Genomic DNA, 8,405 nt, shown 5'->3' with positions numbered 1-8,405 from the left:
TATCGGGGCTGACCAGCCGTAACCCTGCGCCTGCCCCATCTTCATTAGATGCACCATCTGTGTATAGAAACCACGGTTCTTCAGTCTGTTTTTTCTCGGCCTTCTCCATCGCCTTACACTCTCTGTCTTTGTCATCTGGAACCTCTGTCAAGAAGTCTGCCAAAACTTGGCCTTTGATTGACGGTCGGGGTCTGAAAACCACGTTGTGTCCCCCTAACTCGATTGCCCATTTTGCCAGCCTTCCTGATACTTCTGGCCTTGCGAGGATGTTCCCAATGTTATAGTTTGTTAGCACGTGGATGACGTGATTGGCGAAGTACCTACGTAGCCTTCTTGACGCGTGTATCAATGCGAGGACAAGCTTTTCCATGATAGCATATCTGGTTTCTGGATCGGTCAAAGTTCTGGAGACATAATACACAGGTGTTTGCACACCTTGTCGATCGACCAGGAGTACAGCTCCGACTGCCTTGTCGGAGGCTGAGAGGTACAGGATCAGGGGTTCCCCTTTGTTTGGTGCAGTTAATGTTGGTAGCTTGATGAGACAGTCTTTCATCTCGCGGAAAGCGTTTTCTGCTTCCGGAGTCCATTGAAATTGGCTTTTCTTCATGCAATTGCGCAAGGTCTTGATGAATGGGAAGGATTTTGCCGCATGATTTGCTAGGAAGCGATTGAGTGCTGCCAGTCGTCCTGCAAGTTTTTGCATATCTTTGACGTTTGCTGGCGAGGGCATCCTTTCGATGGCTTGGACCTTTTCTGGATTCACCTTAAAACCATCTTTGGTGACTATGAAGCCCAAAAATTTTCCTTCTTCCATTCCGAATGAGCATTTTGCTGGATTTAGTTTTATGCTTACGCTGCGTAGCGTGTTGAAAGTTTTTTGAATATTTGTCAGCATCGCGCTCTCTTCTTTGCTCATTATCACCAGGTCGTCCATGTATACTTCTATGTATTTGCCGATGGCGTCATTGAATGTTCCGTTCATCAACCGTTGGTATGTAGCACCCGCGTTTTTTAAGCCGAACGGCATCTTGGTGTAGCAGTAGAGGCCTGTTGGCGTGCGGAACGCGGTTTTGTCTTCGTCCTGAACAACCATTTGGACCTGGTGGTATCCCTTGTAGCAATCCAGAAAACATTTCCACCGAAATGTTGCTAGAGAATCTATTTTCTCGTCTATGTCTGGTAGAGCGTAACAGTCACGGGGACATGCTTTGTTCAAATCTTTGTAGTCGACACACATTCTCCAACTACCGTTTGGTTTCTTTACCATTACCGGGCTTGCTACCCATGTTTGATACCGGACTTCCCTGATTATTCCTGCGTTTAACAGTTCTAAGACTTGTTCTTTCATGGCTTCATGCTTGATATCTCCGAGGTGTCGTTTAGCATGTACTACTGGTTTTGCATCCTCTGAGACATTCAGGCGATGTTCTGCTATGCGCCGTGGAACACCAACCATATCTGCTGGTGTCCAGGCGAATACATCCATGTTGTCATGCAGTAACTTCTTTAGCGCCGCACGCGTTAAGTCGGACAGTGCGGGTCCCAGAGTGACTGTTTGTTCTGCGTACGCGCTATTTAGTGTCCAATTTTCTGCCTCTATGCGCGGTGCGGGCTTGCTTGCTTTTGCCGGTCGGATTTCGTCTGTTGCTAGCACCTCTTTGCTTGCGTATATCAAGGCGATGCCTGTTTCAGTTGGAAAGCCTATAGCAGAATGTGGTGCGGAGCAAATCATGCTGAAATCTCCTTGTGATTCTCTTCCTAGGAGGATGTCATGTCTTGAATGTGCGGGCAGTACCATGAATGTGACTTCCTCAGTTCTTGAATTTCTCCCGTCAGAAAGCAATACTGGGAATGAGATTTGTCCCAGAGGAAAGACGGCCTCGTTGCAGAAACCAGTTAATGGGTAATCGACTGGTTCTAGGCGCGCCTTATCTTCTTGATCGAACTGATTGAAGCATTGTTCGTATATGATGTATGCGGTGCTCCCGGGGTGGATGAAGATGTAATCTGTTTGGTAGTGACCAATTACGCCTGGAATGACTATTGGCCGCTTTTCTCTTGGGCCTCCCCTGACTACTGGGAACACCACTTGCTTCTCGCGCCATTAATCATCTTGCGCGCGTTTGTTGTAGTTTTTTCTTGGTCGCCGCGGTCCTCCTTACACCATATGAGTTTCTAGCTTTCTGAGCTTCTTGTTGTCTGGGCCCTCATCTCTTCGTTGTATCTGGCGGTAGTCGCGCTTTCCTCCTTTAACTAGGTGGCCGAGTTTTCCATCTCTTAAGGCTCTCTCGATTTCCTGCTTTAAGCTAAAACAATCATCGGTCAAGTGGCCTGTATCTTTATGGAATTCACAGAAGAGATTTAGGTCTTGCCCCCTTTTGTTGCGCATCTGCAAGGGTGGTTTAAATTGGTGATTTTCTGTGGCTAGAACTTCGGATGGTGTTTTAGTCAGTGGTGTCCACTGTTTTTCTCTGTTTTCTCGTTTAACTTCCTTCCGGTGGGCTATTTGGTTGATGGTATGTCGTGCGTCCTCACGCGGGGGGCTCCGTTCTCGTTGTGCGGAGGCTTTCCATGGTTGATTTCTGCCCCTTCTGTTGTTTCGGTCATTGTGATTGTGTGCACGCTGACGGTGGTCGTCACCGGTCAGTTGTCTATCTGTTTGTGCGATGGTTTTGGCCGCTTCAATGAAAGTTTCCCAATCTTTGGGGCCTCCGTCTCGTCCTTTGATTCGCTTTATTAAATCATCACACTTTACCGCGCGCATGAAGTGTGCGCGCATCATCTTTTCCGGTATGTCTCCGATTTCCAAACATTCCTTGTTGTACCTCGTGATAAAATCCTCTACGCTTTCGTAGTCTTTTCTGTATATGTTCAAACAATCACCTGGGTCTCTGGCGTGTCTTCGCTGTTGAGAGAAGTGTGCCAAGAATTTCTCTCGGAAGTCGACCCATGATTTGATTTTTCCAGCTGGTAGATTATCGAACCAGATGCGTGCCGCACCAACGAAAGTTTGAGCGAACAGGTGACACCATGTTGGTAGGTTCCAACCACCTGTTGCTCCTGCTCCTTTGAACACTTGGAGGTGATCGTCTGGGTCCGTCAGCCCGTTGTATTTACCTACGTTGTGCGGAAGCTTCGTTTTATCAATGGCCGCGCATGCAATTTCTCGGATAAACTTTGAATTTTCAGCCATGTCTTCGGGACGATAGCTTAGGGTGTAGTCATGCTCTGCTTTTGGGTCGTACCCCGCGCGCTTGATTGGCTTGTATGCTTCGTGCTCCGGATGGAGCCTGCTGAATACTGTGGATTCCCCGTTGTATGTTGGGTCTTCTTCATCTTCATCCCATTCTGTGTTCATGTTACGTGCGCCCAAACGGGTTTGGATTGGTTTTCGGTGCAAGGTGGAGTTTTGCACGAAATTGCTCTCTGTTTCAGCATAAGTGTCGCGCGTATCTTGCACGCTGGGTCTTCTTATATTCTGCACTGGTACTCTTTCTGGACGCAAATTCCATGCGTTGGCTTGCTGAGCCGTGTGTGTGCTCAGAGACCTTGGTTGCGGAGTTGCAAATGTTGCTTGGTTGGCCTGTGCTTGTAGCAGAGCTTGCTGTGCGCTAAGTTGCGTGTAAACTAAGTTTATGGATGCCATTTGCTCGGCGTACCAGGAGGCTAGAGTTTTTCCTTCTGGTAGCCCTAAGAGCGCGGAGTAATTGAGCTGTGTTGGTTCCGATGGAGCAGAAGGGCCTGCTCCATGGCTTAAACTTGGCATCGGGGGAGGCACGTGGTGCAGGGTCCCCGTTGGAGTTTGGAACACAGCTCCGTTTGTGTTTTGTGTAACGGTTCTCGTTGGTGTTTGGAAGGCAGGTCCAGTCGTTGTATGGCTAACAGCCCTGGATGCACTTCCAAAGATGGATGGGAACTCGTTGTTCAGCTGACCTTCTTGGGTGGTTTCGTTCCTTTGGCTCCTTTGGACGTGTGCTGTGTCCGAAACGAGTTCAAAGGAAGAAACTTCTCCGTCAACCGGGTGTGACTGATTTTGTTCTGCCATTTTCACGAGTGTTTTTTAGGAACGAAAAGAGGTGAGAGTGGTTTTTGCAGAAAGCGGATGGCGCCAATGTTGAAACAATGGTTTTCACCGAGGATAACCAAAGGGGTTGTTTCACTTGTAGGTTCAACCTCTTTTCCAGCTCGCGATAAGGACCTATGATCTGCAAAACAGCAACACCGTTAGTCTCGTTAAGAGGGGAAAGGGAGGTTTTCCCTCTTAACCAGGCTCCGGCGTGAGAATAAGTATTGTTCCGAGAGGAATGAAATAGTGTGTGTATAGAGTGAGTGAAGAGAGCCAGGATCCTTAACCCGAATGATGAAAGGTTCTATTTATAGCCGGAGGGTGAAGAAGGAGGAAGCATCTGTGCCAGCTGTGGGTGCACGCCAGCTGTCCGACCAAGGGGAATATCCTCTTGGTCTGCTCTGCAAGGAACGGCGTAGTGGTACACGTGGTGTCCTCGTATTCGACGGTGCTGAGTACCTCGTACTGGTCATGTCAGCCTTGCTCCCTGGATTGTCGCAGGCCCACGTGGCTTCCCGTGTATGGTGCCACGTATTGTCCTTGTTGCTGGGCGAAGCATCTTTGATGCCAGCTGGGTTTTATCCAGGTGTCTTCTGGAAGCTTCTAGAAGATCCGGATGATGTGGATGCCTTGTGTGTATGAAGGTGGTGTGGTCCCTGCCATGTAGGCAGGGAATTGGGACCATACCTCTTCACTAGTAGATTATGTAGTCAAGGATTATTGATAGAAACCACATACTCTCTTTCCTCATGCAAAAAGTAGTCAAGGATTATTAGAAAGAGCGCAATAAATTCTCAAAAATTCTAGATAAGGTAGATCAATAAACTATAGACCATAAACATACTTTACAATGGTCAATGATAACGCTTATACCTATGCCTGGCAAAATGAGCGGGTCAGATTGGGTGTAGTGACGGATCAAAACGGGTTCGGGTCAGAATGGGTGCGGGTCAGAATGGGTGTGGATCAGAATGGGTCATGTTAAGGAAAGCGTCATTTTGGTTTGGGTCAGATTGGGTTTAGATCAGAATGGGTTCGGGTTAGAACGGTCATTTTACAGATTGATGTCTGCACCCAGCAGTAATAGAATCTCTATTCCCTACGGTAAAACCTTTGCTTTCTTTACTAAAATAGAAATTGAAACTGTAACAGATGTTGAATAGAAATTCATTTTAATTGAAAAACTAAAATTCAGTTAAACTTAAAAGAAAACAGTTTTATTTTGGGAAAAAAAAAAAGCAAATAAACACAAATCAAATATTAAAACATACTAATTGAGAAAAGAACAACCAAATGATCGTATCTGTTTCTTCTGGTGAGGCAGCAACGATTCATAATTCATGCGGTTTCAATTCAGTAATCTCTCCACCTGATCTCTCGCATATGTCGACCCGTTTGGGTTCATAACTGTCGGCTATTGAGTGATCATTTACACACTCACAGGTTACACCATCGATCCGTTACTACCTCCGCATAACATCGAAACACCATCGTTTAATATGTTACCAACTTTATGGTGGTCGGCGTCGCTAGTTTACCGGAACACAGAAACACCGTCGTTTGATGTCACCAACTTAATGGTGGTCAGCGTCGCTAGTTTACCAGAACACAGAGATAGTGCATAAAGGAGACCAGAGTAGAGGAGAATCTGTAAGCTTCTAATATGGTGGTTTGGTGAGATTTTTCTAAGAACTAATTTTGTGTGAGAGTGACGATCTCAGATTTAGAGAGAAGAAAAAAAAAGGCTTTTGAGAAAAAAAAAACCCCGAGATTTCTTCTAACTAGTTCCACCTGTTTCTTTTTTCTTCTGAACCCACTAACCTGTTCCACCCGTTTCTTTTTATTTCCAAACCCAATTTGACCCGTAAATATCTTTCTGTATTTTAGGGTGACCCAGCCGGACCCATTGATTACTAAAAAGAAACCCAAATCAACCCATGGTGATTTAAAAAAGACCAAAACGACCCATATTTTTGCATTTGGGTCAAAAGTGCCCGCTCTACTTATACCCCTTTACTCGAACAATCTTGTATCCACAGCTGGGTGAGGTGAACCAAGTCATATATTTCATCTTTGCTCTTTTACCTCTCCTACTTTGACTATAATGGTCAAAACCAAAATTTTCCAAAATAAGAACTGATATGAATACATTAAAATTTTCTAAGAAAAACTTAATATGTATGTATGTATGTTAAAACACACCTTATTTAAGGCAACCTCATTGAAGCTCCTGCAGAATGTGCAATTTTGCCACCAACATATCTTCAAATGATTGCCTCTTACCAGATTTTGCCCTTACTACATGAAAAAGGTAGGATTTTTAGCATTTTGCCAAACTCGCCATACAAAACAGGCAGCAGGGCAGTTTAGTCACATAACAAAGAATTTCAGGTAGAAGTGAAACTAAGAGACCTAAAACTGCATATAAAACTTGTTGCCTTGATACCATATCATATTATCTTGTACACAAAATTTGGTCAATAACTGTGAGAATGAAGGTGGAAAATTTCAACCCATTTACTTATGAATGCCAAGATGGGTCGATTTGGTTTGTTTTCCACTTTTTCTATCTCAAACTGATGAGACATATATATAGGGTCATATGGCTTTAAAGTTTACGATTTATTAGTGAAGCGGGTCTTATAATGAGCATCTATATTCCATTGTCTTAATAGCAAAACAACAATGTTGATGAAGATTGCTGTTTACTGTAATGCGTTTTTTTTCCTCCATGAGACATCCATCCATTTGACTAGGGGTGCTAAATGTATTAACCTAATCATTTCAGTAAAAATAAATTAGAATATCAATGAAATAATGCAACTTTTGTTGACCCACTAAATCTTTATTTTTTCTAAACTTTTTAGACAACAAAAGAAGCTTTGATCGACTCAATCCGTTCCAATTTGAACCTCTAATAAGTAACCATCTTGATTAGTCAAAGGCCTGGTTAAGACAAAGTATGAGAGATTGCTATATCTGAGATTGCATACCGTTGGAAGTGTAGGATACTTCATTTAAAGTTGCATGAAGATATTGTGTCTTTTCTAGGCTCTGGTAAGAACATCTTCTTTGGTGAACTGGCCTTTCGATGCGACACCAAAGCTGTCACCACATGAAGCCTGGATCCAGCTTGTGTTGCAGCACGTAATTCGGGAGCCTGGATCCACGTTTGTTGGAACCATCCAAAATGGTTTGATTTATATGGGAATCTTTTGATACCGTAGAAAATACGGGTACAAACCAAAATTTGAATTTGATGACAATTTCAATCCACTACTTAAGAACCGGTATACATTGGGGCTATGATTTATTTTCTCAAACGTCAAATGGGTAATTAAACTGAAAATGGCTTGAACGGGTCAAAAGTTATCTATGACGGCTTGGATGTAGATGTATTTTGTACAATTGCTCACCTCAAATTTGTGGTTCCATTTACATTTTGAATCACAAAAATGAAACTCATAATGAAACACGTTGAAGTTAAAGTCGTCAACTGTACTCTTTACGAGTTAAACCTCCAAAAATAGTTCAATATCCAACTAATATAGTTTTTGAAATCAGATATGAGTCTTGAAAACACTCATCCTTTATATATAAACAAATGTTTGACATAAAGTACTTTTGGGTCAACCCAATACACGACATGTTTGACCATACAAAGTTTACTCATTTTGACCTGTTATTCCAGTTTCAACCCAGTCTACCAACCCATTTTGGCACGTCTGAAACAACGAAACAGTAAACTGACAACATAAGAATGAATAGTAATTTAACAACCCAGACTAAATTTGAAATTTTAATTTAATAATCAGATGAGACCATAAGGCTGCACGGTATGCATGCCGTCCTCCACCGGCGCCCCCCACGTCCTCCGTCCCGCCCCCCACGTCCTCCGTCCCGCCCCCCACGTCCAATTTCAGACGGTGGCGACGATCTGAAATGGTGGGCCCCCTTTGTTTTGTTTGTTTGTTTGGTTGTGTTAGGGACTTGTACATTAGGCTTCAATACTTGTACATAGGGCATAGAAATTAAAAAAAAATAAAAAAAAGTGGTGGGGTAGGATCATTCTCTATACCCTCTAGTGACCATCCTTGGGAGGAGTATGACGTGGCGCCTACGTGGCGGATGGTCCTCAAAGGATGGGATGTCACCAATCACCATACCCTCTAGCCTAACAACATCAAATTAGGTCACACCAAATTTGAAATTTTAATTTAATAATCACTTCTAAGGTTCAAAAATCAAAACAGAGACACACAGATACATACACCTCAGTGTGTGTCAGTGAAGAGAAGAGAAGACCTTGAAGCTGCAATTAGACCATGTGTAATGG

This window comes from Helianthus annuus, chromosome 13, assembly GCF_002127325.2.
Source record: "Helianthus annuus cultivar XRQ/B chromosome 13, HanXRQr2.0-SUNRISE, whole genome shotgun sequence".
NCBI classification, from domain to species: domain Eukaryota; kingdom Viridiplantae; phylum Streptophyta; class Magnoliopsida; order Asterales; family Asteraceae; genus Helianthus; species Helianthus annuus.
Note: the sequence above shows the minus strand (reverse complement) of the source record.